The sequence below is a fragment of the Taudactylus pleione genome, unplaced genomic scaffold (genome assembly GCF_031769625.1).
Source record: "Taudactylus pleione unplaced genomic scaffold, aTauple2 ptg000332l, whole genome shotgun sequence".
Taxonomy (NCBI): Eukaryota; Metazoa; Chordata; class Amphibia; order Anura; family Myobatrachidae; genus Taudactylus; species Taudactylus pleione.
In genome coordinates, this window is record NW_028284733.1 from 2,454,275 (window position 1) to 2,466,502 (window position 12,228).

The window sequence follows — 12,228 nt, forward strand, 5'->3', positions numbered from 1 at the left end:
AGGGGCTTTGAGAGCCGAGGTGCGGCTTCTGAGCCGAGATGGGGCTTTGAGAGCCGAGGTGCGGCTAGTGAGCCGATATGTGGCTTTGAGAGCCGAGGTGTGGCTGGTGAGCTGAGATGTGGCTTTGAGAGCCAGGGTGTGGCTAGTGAGCCGTGATGATACAGAGAACAATGCTGCCTTGTGGTCCGTGATGCAGCTTAGACAGCCGGGATGCTGCTAATGAGCCATTATGATGAAACAGACAAAGTTCAATGTGGCCTTACATGCCATGATGCGGCTTGGACAGCTGGAGTGTGGCTACTGAGCCGTGGTGGTACAAACAGAGTTTGATACAGCCTTCCAGGCCGATATGCAGGAACACCAGCTGGAGGCAGCGAGTTGGAGAACACTGCAGATGGATCAGCTAGGATTAAACTGACACAGCTTGATGCGGCCTTGCAGGCGGAGGTGCAGGAACAAGATGGCAGACAGGTGTACTCTAATGCAGCAGAAAAACAGGCTGGAGGCAGTGAGGTGGAGAATACTGCAGGCAGAATTGCTGGAACAAAACAGACAAGACTTGACAGGTTGTGTAATGGAAATGCCTCTGGGCTGGATACTGACAGGTTCAGGATACAAAACTGTAGAACTAGGAAGCCCAGCTGGGAGTCAGACTTCTGAGGACAGACCAACTAAAGGCACACATCCACTTAAAGACATGAAAACGACTGCACGATTACAACATTGTAATTATGCAGTCGTTTGTCAGTCTGTGATGTGCCTACACTGAACGTTCAGTGTAGGCACATCAATCATCTGCAAACATGCAGAACCTGACGATTTAGTCAGGTTGTGCAACATATTTGCCCGATGATAAATGTCTAACTGACCAGCGGGAGCGCGCATTGCTGGTTGTTTAGACATTTATTTAAACGATGTGCAATGATGTGCAAATGATTATCATTCAATCGCTCAATTAAATCATCTAGTGGATGTGTGCTTTAACATAACATGTCAGACAGTATAATACCCCTTAAACACCGGAGCTAAAACTCTGGTTATTGCAGGGTTAACCAGGGTAGCTCCTTGGTGTAAAAGGGGAGAGGGTTGGATCGCCGGGTCAAGTGACCAATCAATCCAACCCAGGTAACTTGTAGGGTTTAACACGTGAATAACCCGCGAAACCCTGTAGTGTGAACAGCGTGCTCCGGGTCACGATGGAGCGCGCCGCATGCCTGCTGATTGGCCCGGCTTCAGTGGCGCTTAGAGATGACATCATCGCCAAGCGTCCACATCCACGCTGGAAGAGACAGGTCAATGCAGACCCGGCTCTGGTGTGAACGAGGCCGAGTCGGAAATATCCTGGGTTGGCGCCGGCTAAATTCCTGTTTCAACCTTCGAGTGGTGTAAAAAGGTGTAAAAGCGGTATTACCGAAACTGAGTGCAGGGCTGGCTGTAACTTAAAGGAAGCAGGGTCTAATCAGAACCAATTCCTGGAGAGAGCAATTCCCAATGAAAGGCATGTGTGCACCTGCTCTGCACACAGGGCCTGATTCAGACCCACTCGCGAGCGGCAGTCCGCTCGCAAGTGGGTCGATGTTATGGACTGAGCATGCGCACGATGGAGGGAGCTCCGTCGTGCGCATGCGCCAGACGCGACGAGCGAAGGAAAGTCCTTTGCTCGTTGTGTCCGATTAAAGGGGGCGTGCTGTCAATGTTGATTGACAGCACGCCCCCTTTGGTGGGCGTGCCTCCCTGACGGGGGCGTTCCCACGGGAACGCCTCCCGTCAGAAGCCAGCCCACTGACATCACTAGTGATTCAGTGGGAGTGATTTTGGCACTGATAGAGCCAAAATCACTCCGGAGCTTGCGGTTGAAAACCTCAACCGCAGGCTCCGGCTCGCAAATTCGATGGTCGCGATGGTCTCGACCATCGCTACCATCACAATGCACGCTCGTATAGCCTGTGGGTGGTGACCCACAGCTATACGAGCGTCCTGGAGGACGCTCCATGAAAATGGAGCCCGGCCCTCATTCAGAGCGTGCGCTCTGCTCAGAGCGTACGGCTCTGAATGAGGGCCACAGACAGCTATTTGTTTAGTGAGCACATGAGATTAGCACACAGACAGGCAGGAATGACAGGCTATTACCTGTACACAGACAAAACAGGATTAGATGCAGTCCCAGTCACAACTATTGCTGGGATCTGAAACCAAGATGAACCGCTACCCGCGGATCCTAACATTTAGTCGCAGAGGGAGTATGATGTCATTTAATAATAATAATAATAATAATAATTTTTTTATATAGTGCTTTTCTCCAGCAGGTGAAAGTGCATCTCGTGTGACAGGAGCGATGTAATATAAGCCAAACAGTACTATTTTTTGCTAACCTGCCTGTGTAGTTAACACCAAGGAAAACAAATTTGTGGGTAGTCAGGGCCAGGTCAAGACAGATGATAATGATGATGATGGTTGCAAACTACTTCTAATTGGCTTTTTGGGGGTACTCTGATAATATGTATTCATGATTTCTTTATCATTCAGACATTATTGATTATACGTAATCTTTTTTTGACTTGTTTCTACTGAATTTATATATTTTTTTAAAAGTTTTGTTATTGTGTGTCTACCATAACCAGGCCCACTTGCTACTATTATAGACCACTCTGTGTATGAGGGAAACTGTGCTAGTTTTGAATGTGCTTAGAAATGTTGCTTATTTTGCTTCCATCCCCACATCGGCCCCCTATGCAAACTGTGTGTTGTCCTGTAGAATACCTACAGTATGCTTAGCTAAAGTGATTGTGTACAAGGATATGCATTTGCCTTACAGTATGTTATTGTGAGTAATTCGTTGACTGACATCCTTTAGAATACTCTATAATCTTTTGCTAACTACCTAGGAATAGTCTCATTTCACTGGCAAAATAGCTTTTTACCAAAGTCAGACTGGCCCACAGGGGTATAGGGAAAATTCCCAGTGAGCTCCACTGCCTGAGGGCCCTGTCCTCTCCTCTAGGGATCAGGTTCCAGACTATGAACTGGAATTATACAGATGTGTCCTCACTCATCATTGTTGCAGTTGCTCCAAACAACCCCTGTGACCGGATGCCCTCAATTCTTTACCCAATCACTGATTAGGCTTGATCCTCACTGTATATTGGGGTATCAGGGAATCCCACTTACTGTCAAAAACCGCCTGTTACTAACTCCTCCCACTGCGCAGTGGGCATGTAACATTGCCACTACCGCCAGGTCCTTCCACCTGCCCTGGAACCGCTTGCTGCTGTGTATGCATCGATTAGCTGAGGCCACACCTCCTGATTGGTGTTGGCTGCTCCCTCACAATGGACAAGGCTCTGCACGGTAGCTTGCAGAGGACTTGAGCTTGGAGGCACCTGGGCTTAATCCAGAACAGCTGGAGAATGGAATAGTGTTTAGCGCAATTCTGTTGTCATGGTATTCAGATGCAATCATTGTAAAGGCAAGATGTTTATTGCTCAATTAGTCTTAAAAAAGTCTCTTCCCCTTGGGGGTATCACACCATATAAAGATGTTACAGCAGTTCTTGTTGTCCAAAAAGATTCATCTTACATTTTAAAGATACAGTACTAGCATAAACCAAAAACAGTTGGCTTTCCTAAAGCACAAACTGAGTTAGCATATACTGAAACTGTCCCACTTGTAGTGTCTGCTTTGGAAAGAGATCACGCTGTTGCAGCAGTCTGGGAGGCCCTTAAGACGTTTTACCATCCGCCTGCAATATTACTGCAGGAGCTCTGGTCTAGGCGGTAAATACATTACACGCTATGCAGTGGAGTAACTGGCTATATGATCTACGGAGCCTAAATTGATGTGGTTAGATTGCTATTTATCACACAGTCAAATTACAGACCCTGCGATCCTTATTTGTTAACTGAGCCTTGGTGCTTGATTTTGCAAGGATCGTAATTGCAGAACTGCATGCAGGCAGCTTTGCAACTGCGATTGTTGCAGCTATGGTAATGCAGCAGGAGGCATCACGCCTCCTGTGTATTACTTATCCGAGCTGCATTGACCAACGCAGCCTAGGATAATCTGCATACCATCAGCTGGCTGCGGTGACCCATGGGGTTCTGCAGCCGGCCACCACAGTTTAGTGGAAGAGGCCAGGAAATCTCCGAAAGCTGACTTAGATCCAGGCTTCTTCCCTCCCTCACAACGGGGTGACATCGCCACCCCCTCCTCGCCCACAATCACTGACAGTTTGCTGCCAGTTTACATGTGGGCTCGCAGACCCATTCTGCACATGGCCAGAATGGGTCTGCTCAGGGTCGGACTGACCCACAGGGGTACAGGGGAAACCCCCGGTGGGCCCCAGTGCCTGAGTGCCCACCCCCTTCTTTAGGGATCAGGTTCCAGACTGTGCACTTGAATTATACTGCACAGGACTATTGTGTATTTTCTACAATGTATTGCTGCTATTAATCTGGTACATTATCAAGCATTCACTAGCGTATTTAATATATATATATATATATATATATATATTTATTTAAAGGGGCCCAGATTTACTATGTGTATATATGTATATATTTAAAGGGGCCCAGATCCCCTCTGGAGGCTGGCCACACCCCTAAGTATGGGCCCTTATCACTGCAATCCCCCGGTGGGCCCTTCATGCCCCAGTCCGATACTGGGTCAGGTACCTGCGCAGATTCTGGAACATCTGAAATCTGCGTTCAGCAGTGAACTAACGTACTCTGCCAAGTTGGGCCCTTGGTTCCTTAATCAGACTTGGACCACTTGTTTAGGTGTAACTTGTTCCTTGGGACCAAAATCATTCTGGACATATACATTGAGAATTTGGGTCTTTTGAACCTGTATAACCACGCCAGAATAAGCTACTTGCATTTACCTATTCAGCTAGGCTGGCTATTATTGTGATGTATGTTCTAGAATTGCAACATTGTCATTATCTTTTTCAAATCGGTATCTTTGTTTCTGTTTTTATCTATTTATTTGTATGTTGAATAAATGTAAATATACTGTATGATTGTCTATCTTTCCATTTTTTTTCCCTTTGTTTGCTTTTTAGTGGATTGCAGTTCCCACTTAAGATAGCTGCTCCTTTAGATAATTAACCCCATCTTCTCTGATCTGAGCACCGTTTCTGGGATTTTTTTAGGCTGAAAATGCATCATAGTCGCAATGTGATGTAAATCGGATGCAACAGGAGACTATGCTGATTCATTTGACTTGCGACACTTGTATATCTGTGTCTCTGAATCTGTACATGATGCTACAATGCAGCGGTCGTAGATTTTTTCCATGCCAAGTTCTATTGTACTTCGAGAACAATATACAAGTATCACATATCAAATTAATCAGTGCAGTCTACTGGTGCATACTAATCACACCTCATTGAGTCAAAGATACATTGTCATAAAAAAAGATACCCGAATATAGTAGAGTTGCACGGGAACTGGTGGCTCACTTGCATCAGGCATCTAGAATCTTGTATATATAAAATAAGGTGGCGCTGCACACAGTAATAGACACCATTTAACGTCTTGTGGTGTATTGAGGATAGAGGTTTACTGTATTAATAATAGTGTCTGTCCAAGTTTTTAACACGCTGGGCGTCATATTTCCAATGGTGTATGAAATCAAGGTTGCAGGTGTGCGAGTTCAGTCATATTTGGATTTGAATGAATACAAGTGAAGCAGCATGTTTAGCAGAAGCACTGCACAGATCAGTGTGATCTATGCAGGCGTCTGTGTGTTATAGGGTAAAGAAAGAGTTATATTTAAAAATAAAAAAATGTGCGGTGTCCCAATATCCCCCCCCCCTCAAAATCAAAACCAGCACCAGACTTTTAAGCCTTTTCTGCTTCTTGTAAAATGTGGGGAAAATATTGTGGGGTTGGTATACAATCGGGAAGACAGTTGCCGGATTCCCAACAGCCGGCTCCCCGACTGCTTTATCCCGGAGTGGAATAAATGACCGGCATCTATATCTAGACGCCTGTCATTTCCCCAATGCCAGGAGACCGGCGCCCGGCATCCCGGTCGAAGGGATGCTGGGTGTCACGACCGGACAGCCGCGGGGGGGAGGGTTAGGTTTAGGGCACCCGGAGTGGACTTAGGTTTAGGCACCCCCCGGGGGGTTAGGGTTAGGCTAGGGGGAGGGAGGGTTAGGGTTAGGCACCCCCGGGGGGGACTTAGGGTTAGGCACCCCCCCGGGAGACTTGGGTTTAGGCAGCGGGGAAGGGGGGGTAGGGTTAGGCACTTAGAGGGGGGATTAGGGTTAGGCACAGGGGAGGTTAGGGTTAGGCACCCCTAAGGAGGGTTAGGGTTAGGTTAGATTAGTTAATACTTTCCTTACCACGATCAGGATTTCCAGCACTGTTGCGCTTCCGCTGCCGGGCTCTGCTGTTTTGTTGGGCTGCCGGGATTCAAACCCCCGACCATGCAGCAGCCGGGATATCATACCGATTCTGTGGTATTCCCCCATATTTCAATTAACCAGCACCGGGCTCTACTATCCAAGGGTAATGCTGCAGCAAATAGGACACATTGTGTGGGGTCCCCCATGCCAAAGCATTCTCCAAACCCCAAACTGGTAACCCCAGCCCTGGAATATTTTGGAAATTGTGGGTCCTTTCATATAAGAGCATCCCCCCTCCCAAGGATACCCCAGGGCTTAGGGTGATGCCCAGGGCTCTTCCCTGCACCCCTGGAGGTAGTGGGCGCAGGAGTAATGTATTAATGATAGTAAAACTTTTGTTTATCACAGTAGGACTACAAGTCCAAGCTAGGCTGCCCTGTCTTGTAGAACCACAAGTGCCAGCAGGATACCTGCACCTGTACTTTCACTGTGAACATTTTTTTAAATAATTACAGTACACAAACACCGAATGTTAAAACACTTTTATTGCACATTCCCACAGTCACTTACCCACACCCACACTCACACTATATACTTACCTACTCCCTGTTGCTCATCGATCCTCTTGTCCATGTAGAATCCGGTCTTCAGATATAAAAAAAAAAACACTTTGCCAGGAGCCCACGGACCACTATACTGTATGTAAAGTTGCTATGACAACGGCCACTGATTGGCAAAGAGTAGCCTTCAGTAATCTCTGTGTTTTTACAATCAAGGGATCTCTCACAGAAATGCAATCTCAGCCAGACGCTATTATTCGTAACTCGTAACTTCGTAAATTTACCCCTAGATGAGCAAGGACACATCTGTACATTGTTACTCTATTATAGGGTCAGTTACCTGGTGGAGCAGAACCACTGATGAACATGTGTGCTTAGTTCTGTGGCAGCACAGACGGTGTAATGGTTAGTATTACTCCCTCAAAGCAATGAGGTTGTGGATACGAAATCCACCACGGTCCTTACTATGTGGATATTGTATATTCTCCCTGTGCTTGATTGAGTTTCCCCCAGCTGCTCTGGTTCCCCCTCCTACACTGCAAAATTATACTGGTAGGTTATATAGATTGTAAGCTCCACTGGGGCAGGAACTAGGGATGTGCGCCCACCCCCATGTTTTGGTTTTGGATCTGTATCTCCTTTACGGTTTTGGATCTGGATTTGGTTTGCAAACCACCCTCAAGTGTTTTGGTTTTGGATCTTGATTTTGTAAATAAAAAAATAGATAAAAAGTTTTAAAAACAACTAAAATCATGTAATTTATGCAATCCAAACCCGAAATTCGGATTCAAAATCCAAATTCTGATCCGCAAAAATATCAGAAGCGTGACCCAGATTTGCCCGGATGTCATCAGGAGATTAGAACTGCGACTTGGATTTACCTGGATTCACAAAATTCGAGTAGATTCGGATTTCTGGAGAACCAAACCGCACATCTCTAGCAGGAACTGATGTGAATGGCCAAATATTCTGTAAAGTGCTGCAGAACATGTGTACGCTACTGTGTATAAATTATTATTTTAATAATAATAAAATATAAAAGAAGATTTGTATCATGCCAATAAAAATCGCTCGTCACCATGCACCACTGTCCAATCCTCCTATTGGCTGTGGGCTTTATCATAATTAACACAGGGCCTGATTCAGCGAGTATCACAACTGCAAATACGCACGCAATCGCCCGATTGTTTCATACTGTGCATGTGTATGAATCGCAGTGAGCAAACCAGCCACTGCAAACAGGACTGCGATCGCAGAGACTACGCAGACCCATCGCAGAGAGATTGTCATGAAGTACCATTTGGGGGTGGTCATGGGGGTTTGGAGGTCGGCGATATGCAGACGTGCCATTGCGTTTGAACGCCATTGCAGGGCCAAGCATTAATTATCCACTGAGATGCTATATATGGAGCCTGAGGTCTCGCTGAGTACTGGAAAGTTAGCAATTTCTGAGTAACCTTGTGCAAGGCTGTGATGGTGCTCGATGTTACCAATGGTTACATGCAGTTTTGCTAAGTATTACAGATGTGTGTAAGGTAAGGTGGGAGTCCTTATGTTGTGCTGCGATGGCAAGGTGATCGCAATGGATTAGCATACTATAGCAGTGAGACTGCGTGCCTAATCTCTATTTTACATTTAGTAGTTGATAATAAAAGTTATGTTTTTAATTTTTTTTACTTTATAATTGCTATAAGTGTGCTCTCGATATAGAGTTTTGTTTTGATCCTTTGGACCTTCCCTTTCTCCTGACAACCCTGAAAGACCAGCATGTGAGAGCTGTGTGAATGGTAAGTAGACATGTTACGGTATGCAGTCGGGATGCTGATGTTCTAAATGCTGACCTTCAGCAACCCAACTGTCTAATCCCAGCAAGGGTCTTATGACAGGCGTCAAAATCCCGACGCCTGTCATTTTACCTATGCCGGGAGCCTGGAGCCCGGCATCCCGATCGAAGGTAACCCGGGCGCCGACAGCCGCGAGGGGAGGAGGGTTAGGTTAGGGGCTCCTGGGGGGGTCTTAGAGTTAGGCACCACCCCGAGAGGGTTAGGGTTAGGCTAGGGGAAGGGAGGGTTAGGGTTAGGCACCCCCAGGGGGGAGGTTAGGATTAGGCACCCCCCAGAAGGGTTGGGTTTAGACAGTGGGGAAGACGGGGTTAGATTTAGGCACTTAGAGGGGGGTTAGGGTTAGGCAATTGGGGGGAGGTTAGGGTTAGGCACCCCTATGGAAGGGTTAGGGGGGGGTTAGGTTAGTTTATACTTACCTTTAGCGCAGTCAGGATCTTCACTGGTGCTGGTTTTCCTGTAGTAAATCATACCTATCACCACGTTACACCTTTCCTAAATTCACATTCACAACACAAGTGCAATTGGAGCTAATACATACTGTTGTGTGTGAGCCAGTGGAGGTTGAATCCATGAGTGGCAGGCATTACTTCATGACACTCATAAACAATGCTACTAGGATAACACATGTTTATCTCTTGAAAAACAAAAGTGAAGTAACAAGTAACATAAAAGTGTACAAGAATCTTGTTGAGAACCAAACAGGTCAGAAGCTGAAAGTTCTAAGATCTGATAAAGGTGGAGAATACGAGAATAGGGAACTTGCCAAGTACAGAAAAGAAAATTACATCTAGCATCAGTTAACATTGCTTACTGTATACACCAGAACAAAATGGTGACAGTGAGAGAGCCATCAGTGTCACACGCTCTGCTCCTCTGGATCAGCTCTCCCTATTCATATGGGATCCAGACATGCCCTGTGGTTCTCTGTGCAAGCCATGTCTCCTGGATCACCCTGGGCATGTCACTCCCTGATTTGCCTTTGTTTCAAGTTGACTGTGTGACTAGGCCCAGCTAAGAATGGGTGCAGCCATCTTGACTCTCATCAGATGACCATATCTCTTACAATCTGTTAGCTTCTTTACCTCAGCTGACTATGCGGCCAATCTGTGACCTGCAGCTCCTATATAAGTTCTTCCTGTTCACTAACTCACTGCCAGATCAACAACATTGATGATTCCTGTGTCTTAGTAATTATGGGATCTCTCTGCAATCTGCAACTACTCTCTGCTTCCACGTATCAGCGCTGCTGTGACCTTCAGCCCTCCAATCTACAGTGAAACCCAATCTCTCCTGTGTTCCTATATTGCTAGGATTCCATTCTACAGGTTTGTTCTTGTACCTACTGCTTACTGCTTCTATGAGTCATTCTCCTAATTAAGCTTTCCACCTGTGGAGCTTCAGCTAATCCAAACACCAGGGTGCTACAGTCTGCTGCCTGCTAGACCTGCAGTGTGTTTTATACAAGTTTAAGCTAGGTCATATGGGAGGCTCCCCCGCACCCCCAGTAGAGTAGGCACTTCTCCCACATTCTGCTCACATCCTAGTAAAGTGGGCAGAATGGGGAGAATTTCCGCGGTGATCGAGGGTCCCCCTGTAGAGGGCAGTTCTTAGTGATGAGAATCTTCAAGAATCACATCATTTAGCCCTGCCCCTATTTAAATTTGTAACAACAATGGCAATTTACCATGAAGGGGTGGGGCTTAATCATGCAAACTGTCAGGCCCAGCCCCTGTCCAAACCCAAAAGTAGGCAAGTATGAGCTAGGTTACTTCAGCTTCATGTTCTGCAGCACTACCGCTCCTAGCAACACCAATTCCAGCCTGGTCAATACAAATTTCATCTCTGGCCTGCTCTGCAGCACTACTATTCCTAGCAAGACCAGTCCCAGCCTGGTTAACTCCTGCAATACCATTCCCAGCCTAGTTATCTCCCAAAATACCAGTTCCAGCTTGGTTAACTTCAACATAACCTGTCCCAGGCTGGTTCGAAGTCTAGCCAGTCCCCCTGGGTTGTAGGCAGTATTTTGGATGTGTAAGCACTCTCTTGCCTCAGACACTGATTCTTTCCCAGGTACTAGGGGATTTGCTGGCTTGCATCTAGAGGTATGTGCTGGTATGCCATGCATTTGTATAGACCCTGAGGTTGTCCTGGTTCACCTTGGGAGCAGTGACTTGGGTAGATTAAGCATACTTCTCAGACCTTGCACCTATTGTTAGAGATTTTTATTGGTTGTTAAACTTATTGTTGTAGACAGAGCTGTAACTAGACTTTTTGGTGCCCTGTACCAGAGAGAGCATTGGCGCCCCCCCCCCATTTTTTAAATAGAGACATAAGACAGTGCACCTGAAAAAGAACCATGGCCTCATGGGGAAGGGCCGGTGAAGAGATAAGAGAGGCCAGGAGATGCTGGGGATTAAAGAAGAGGAAGCTACGAGTGAGAATGATAATAAACAGGAAAATTGACAGGCCCAAACAGCGCCCCCTGCCTTGAGGTGCCCTGTGCCATGGCACTGGTTTCAACACCTGAGTTACGGACCTGGTTGTAGACAAGGGTCCTCCTGATTTGGTCTGATGATGTTCCCCAGCAATACTGCCATTTCCCCCCAGGAGGGTGCTTCTATTCTTCTTACAATGTTGCTCACTTTTGTCTATATGTTTTTTTGTGGTGTCTCACAAACTTTTCAGTTTCCATAAAATGCCCCTCTTTGTGGAGCTGATGGAGTACATTTGATAGGTGATGACCTACCTCAGTGACTTGGTGATACTTTTAGGATATTGTCTGTGGTTGCATGTCCCAGGCTGGTACCAAGCCTAGCCAGACCCAGCCTGGACCAAGCCTAGCCAGTCCCAGCCTGCATCCAGCCTAGCTGGTCTGAGCCCAGCATCCAGTGTATCTAGTCCCAGTCCAGTTACCTCCCAGTTCCAGCCTGGCTCCAATACCAGTCCCAGTCTGGTCATCTTATTAAATAACTTTCCTTCTTCAGTTCTCCACTACAGTTTAAGCACTTCATATTCAGTCATCACTCATATCAGCTTCATCAATACAGCCCAGTGGTCAAAGTTCCTGTGTCCACAAACAGAACAACAGTTGAGATAATCAGAGCTATGCTGTATGAGTCAAATCTTGATAAGAAGTTGTGAGCTGAAGCACTAAGAACAGCTGTTTACTTTAAGAACCGATCGCCTACAGTAGCAGTCAAGGAGATGACAACATTAGAAGCGTTGACAGGAAAAAGCCAAATATCAGCCATCTACGTATGTTTGGAAGCAGAGCTTACATTGATGTACCCTAGGAGAGAAGCTTGATTTGAATTCAATTGAATGTATCATGCTTGGATCTTGGTTAGGGGATGAAGCTTCCAGTATGAGCAATTTATTTTGTTGGAGATTGTGCAGTAGCCCAAATCCACTACTAACACATATAACTCTTTTTACATGTCTACAAAATTACATTTTGCATTGTGATAGCCAT

The 12,228-nt window shown here is 46.2% G+C and overlaps 1 protein-coding gene across 1 annotated transcript in view; it reads left to right on the forward strand.

Annotated features, from left to right (window-relative positions):
* Window positions 1-12,228, forward strand: part of LOC148509082 (B-cell receptor CD22-like) — a 57,718-nt gene that overhangs the window by 15,896 nt on the left and 29,594 nt on the right. The gene's annotated exons all lie outside the window — the stretch shown is intronic.